At 43.9% G+C, this 5,745-nt stretch overlaps 1 pseudogene; it reads right to left on the minus strand.

The window, feature by feature from the left end:
* Positions 1–3,220: 3,220 nt before the first annotated feature.
* On the minus strand, positions 3,221–4,610 carry LOC100687393 (annotated as a pseudogene).
* Positions 4,611–5,745: the final 1,135 nt, after the last annotated feature.

The following is a 5,745-nucleotide window of genomic DNA, read 5'->3' on the forward strand; positions in this document are numbered from 1 at the left end:
TCAAAAAGAAAAGAAGAGAAAAAGGAAATGGCAATATTATCTTTAAACATAATAAAAACAGCTCAACCTTGGAGATAATATACCAATAAGTGAGACATCAAATGTCACCGAATCCATTTCAAGCTCTTTAGGGTGCTAAGGTAGTAGATAGATTTCCTCCTATTTTAGTTTTCACTTTATGAAAAGCCTTTGCTGATACTGGTGGTTCACTTTGCTTGTTCTTTGTAGGGACCACCCTGGAGTAAAGGGGTTCAGGTGGAGAGACAGTACTTGTCATGAGTTGAAGAGATCAGCCCACTACCATTCATGACTCAATCAGCCTGAATGCTCAGGGTAAGAAAAAGTAACTGAACGCCTACAGATGTCACATCCATCAAATCCACACCTATACAGCATTCTTCATGTTCTGTGATGAAAAGGGTTTGAAGTTTCACCCAGAATAAATTGGAGAGAATAGAAGCAAGAATGAACAATTAGTCATGTTTGTCTTTTGTCTCCAGTTTAGAAAAATGAAACAAAATATCACTTTAAATGTTTTTTTTTTTTTAGGTGTTTGAGGTTGAAAATTTTCAACATGAGTAGTTTGCATAAGTAGCATGATAAATTGTGCTAATTTATATTACTAACAATAGCTATAATTTATCTGGAAGTCAGCATAGAGCAGTTCAGTTCTAATGCCACTCTGTATGGAGGCCATCATTAATGAAACTTTCTTAGGTAAGACGTAAGGAAGTGGAGGCTTTCTGAAGTTAAATATCCCAATAGAGCCAGGGTATGAAAATACTTTTGTCTGATTATACAATACATGTTAAATAATAACTCGTCTCTCTTTGAACAGTTCATGATGGGAGGGTGGAAATGGGTACATAGAGAAGCCTCATTGTATTAACTGAGAAATCACATCCTAGGTGAGGGGTAAGGAAGAAAATATCCCATGGATCTGTTTGGAGCCAAGAGGGTCCTTGGGCTCTTTGTCAAATAATCACCTTAGAGTGAAGAAAGGAGTGGGGAACATGAGTATAAAGGATGTGCCATCTGCCACAAGCCACACCAAATTATACCTAAGGACTATGGGGGTGGAGGTGCTGGTGATAGTTGTAATAGAAATAACAGTACAGGGATTCCTGGGGGGCTCAGGGATTGAGCATCTCCATGCTCAGGGCTCAGGGCATGATCCGGGGTCTCGGAATGGAGTCCTGCATCAGGCTCCCCACAGGGAATAGATAAAAAATAAATGTATAAATAAATAAAATATTTTTAAAAAGGAAGAATGGTATAAAGTATTGATATTTTAGAAGAGCTTTCACATGCTAGTGACCATAGCAAACACTTTGCATCAGTTATCAAAGGAATATTTTCAAAGACTAAGCCTACTATCATCCTTTATTTGCAGAGAAGGAATCGTTGGCTTGAAGTCTTAACAGGTGTGGGAAGTAGACCTTTTTTTTATTTTTTTAAAAAGATTTTATTTATGTCTTTGAGGGAGAAATCACAGGAGCAGAGGGATGGAGAGGGGCAGAGGGAGAAGCTGACTTTCCACTGGGCGGGGAGCCTGATGTCATGACCTGAGCCAAAGGCAGACACTCACCTGAGAGCCACCCAGTTGCCCCAGTAGACAGTTCTGAAGCAGCCCCCAGGGTCCCTGCTGCTGCTCCCTTCGAGTACGCCTGCGTGCTCTGAATTTGGTGGGAAAGTCACTGCAGGGTTAGGTTATATCACACATTTGAGTTTAAGAAAGGAAACTTTTCTGGGTAGGCATGGCCTCATGATGTGAGCCCTTGGACAGTACCAGGTTCTCCATGGAGAAAGCATTCCCAGAGTGAGAAGGACTCAACACGAGGGAGGGCCCCTGTCGCTAGCTTGAAGACTGAGGGCGCCACATGGAAAGGCGTGAAGGCAGCATCTGGTAGTTGAAAGCAGCCAGCCAGGAAATGGGAAACCCAGTACTACAGCAGCGCAGAGCTGAGTGCTGCCATAATCATGTGAGCTTGGGCTACCTCGGGCTCCGGGGGAGAGCCCAGCTGGGTTCTTGATTTCAGCTTTGTTGAAACCCTGGGCTGGCATTTAGTCAGACTGTGCCCAGACTTCTGAATGACAAAAGTGTGAGCTAATAAATGGCTGCTGATTGAAGCTACTAAGTTTGTGGTTAATTTTTTAATGCAACATTTAAAATACGCATATAAGATGTCCTACAGCAATTATGTTGCGAAGTGAAAGCGTAAATCCCACTATGACTCTGGATTACAACTCTTAGCCATGTGTCAACAACATGTGCCTAAATAGTCTGAAAGAACTGATTCAGTAAAACCTCGTAAGACATTTCAAATGTAATGGGGCACAGCTTCGGACTCATGGCATCATGTGAAATGTTTACATAAAAAGAGACAGAGGGTCCCAATGAGAGAGAGGTTCTAGGCAAATAACTGCCCTGGCGATCATCTCATGGGTGGGTGGCTTTAGCCATGCTTGTCGCAGCATCAAATCTGATGTGCCTTTGGTGGGAACACTGGCCACGACTTCAGGGGACAGCTGTCATGCCCAAGGGCAGAGGATGGCTTCAGGGCACGCAGTGCTCCAGCAAACCTCGAGCCTTGGGCAACAACCCCTGTGGAAGAGCCAACTGCTCTGTCATGGGGAGCAGCAATTGTGGAGTGGCCTCTCAGTTTCTGGAATATTCCAAGGGGTTCTCAGATGCAAGCCTTCAGATATGCTTCTACCTCTGACACACGTGCTTTGCTCTTGGCTCTCTTGGGCCATTTCCATATACAAACGTAACTACCACCTTCTCGAGAAACTTTCTTTGATCAACCCATCCAATCTTATTTTGCTGCCTCTTCTCAAGCATCCAATTTGGCCCCTCATAGAACTTAACACACCTTATATTTTTTCACTTGTTTATTTCTTTTTTTTTTTTTCTTTCTCATTAAACTTTTGTTTTAATGGGTCTCAAAATTCTGTGACAGATTTTTGGTCAAGTTGTTGCCATTAAAAAGTACTGATTTTAAAAACCAATAACTTAAAACTGCAACACACACACACACAAATAAAAAAAAAAAAAAAGGTCCACAAAACATTCTCTCCTTCTGAAGGTTTTATGATGCATTGTTATCATTAACCAGCCTTTTACTATAAAACTTAAATGGCCAATTGACACAAACCGTTCTGAGACCGTGCTTCCACCACCAATTAAGCTTGGGGTGCCAGGTGTTGGGGATAATATTCATTTAGCTTTCTGAGCTGCTTTCTGGGCAGCCTTGGTGACCTTGCCAGCTCCAGCCGCCTCTTGTCCATTTGTTTGATGACACCCACAGCAACCACCTGTCTCATGTCACGAACAACAAAGCCCAGAGGAGGATGGTCAGAGAAGCTCTCAACACACACAGGTTTTCCAGCGACCATTTCAACAATGGCAGCATCACCAGATTTCAAGAACTTGGGACCATCTTCCAGCTTTTTTCCAGAGCAATGATGCAATGATCTATCTTCTCCTTCAGCTCAGCAAACTTGCGAGCGCTGTGAGCTGCGTGACAATCCAGCACAGGTGCGTATCCAGCACTGATTTAGCCCGGATGGTTCAGGATAATCACCTGAGCCGTGAAGCCAGCTGCTTCCGTCGGTGGGTCATTTTTGCTGTCACCAGCCACGTTGCCACGATGAACATTTTTGACAGATACGTTCTTGACATTGAAGCCCGCGTTGTCCCCAGGAAGAGCCCTACTCAAAGCTTCATGGTGCAATTCAACAGACTTGACTTCAGTAGTAACATTGACTGGAGCAAAGGCGACCACCATGCCAGGTTACAAACACCAGTCTCCCCTCGGCCCACAGGGACGGTACCAATACCACCAATTGTGTAGACGTCCTGGAGGGCAGACACAAGGGCTCATCAGTTGGATGAGTTGGCAGCAGGGTGCAACCCAGAGCTCCAGGCAGTGTGGTTCCACGGGCACTCCCATCGTTACGGGGGACTTTCCATCCCTTGAACCAAGGCATGTGAGCACTTGGCTCCAGCATGTTGTCGCCATTCCAACCAGAAATTGGCACACATGCTACTGTGTCGGGGTTGTAGCCAATTTCCTTAATGTAGGTGCTGACTTCCTTAACGATTTCCTCGCATCTCTCTTGGCTGCAAGGTGGCTCCGTGGAATCCATTTTGTTAACACCAACAGTTAGTTGTTTTACACCCAGTGTGTAAGCCAGAAGGGCACACTCACGGGTCTGCCCATTCTTGTAGACACCGGCTTCCAATTCACCAACACCAACAGCAACAATCAGGACAGCACAGCCTGAGATGTGCCCGTAAACCTTGCTTTTCATAAAGTCTTTGTGTCCTGGGGCATCAATGATGGTTACATAATACTTCCTGGTCTCAGATTTCCACGGGGAGATAGATATCCGTGGTGATACCATGTTCACATTCGGCTTTCAGTTTATCCAAGACCCAGGCATACTTGAAGGAGCCCTTTCCCATCTCAGCAGCCTCCTTCTCATTTTTTTTTATCTTTTGTCAATCCCACCACATTGGTAGATGAGATGGCCAGTAGTGGAGACTTGCCCGAATCTCCGTGTCCAGTGACGACGATGTTGATGTGAGTCTTTTCCTTTCCCATTTTGGTTTAGGTTTAGTGGTGGTTTTCATGACCCCTGTGCTCTGGCGGCAAACCCGTTGTGAAAAAGTCACTTGTTCTCTTCTTATATATTGTCTCCCTGAATGCTGAGACTGCTATTAATAAAACAATAGCATGTTGGTCAACATATAAAGTGAAAGTGCAATAAAAGGTCCCACATTAAACTTCACAATCTAGACAGTGATATCCACATGCTAAAATGTTGAAAGAGGAATGAGTGAAGTCAGAGACCCCATGGTTTATGCAACAGCTAGCAGTGACTCATCCAGGATTAGAACTCAGGCGTCTGAATCCTTGTTGCTCAGCAGAACCACCATTAGAACAAATAAGAAACAATGCCCTTAGCAGGTACAATAGTGCCCGGCACACACAAGTCACTCACTAAGTATTTGTGGCAAGAACAAAGGAATGAATGTACACCAACAGGGGCAGAGTAGGGATGCCTTCAGTTAGCTTTTCGGATGGGATTGAGTATAATAATTGAATATAGTAAGAGATACCAGAGGGAGACAGAACATGAGAGACTCCTGACTCTAGGAAATGAACAAGGGGTAGTGGAAGGGGAGGTGGGCAGGGGGATAGGGTCATTGGGTGATGGGCACTGAGGGGGCACTTGAAGGGATGAGCACTGGGTGTTATACTATATGTTGGTAAATCAAGCTCTAATAAAAATAAATAAAAAAGGAAAGTCACTCAAGAAAAAAAAAAAAAGAGATCCCAGAAAGATTAAAAAGAGGAGAAGGAAGCAGAGAAGATAATCATAGTGACCATTACAATCTGACTGTGAATGAGAATTACAAGACATTGTAGATTTACTCTAGACCTGCAGAATCATCATCACACTTATGGAGGCCAGGGGAACATGGACATTGTATTTTTTTAAGGTACCAGGTGACTCTGATGATGTACAGGTAGGTGAGCAGGAAGACGTGTCTCTGGTTCCCACTGGAAATACAGCAAAAATCCCAGTGCTTGTTTTCTCAGCTGAAGTCTACATTAAAGACATACACACGTACCGTTTCTCACTAAAGTTATCTTTTTTCCTATCCATGTGTGAAAATTAACAAAAGGAAACCTTGTTTAAAATGGAGTTGGGTTGGGACACCTGGGTGGCTCA

Source organism: Canis lupus, chromosome 5 (assembly GCF_011100685.1).
Source record: "Canis lupus familiaris isolate Mischka breed German Shepherd chromosome 5, alternate assembly UU_Cfam_GSD_1.0, whole genome shotgun sequence".
Taxonomy (NCBI): domain Eukaryota; kingdom Metazoa; phylum Chordata; class Mammalia; order Carnivora; family Canidae; genus Canis; species Canis lupus.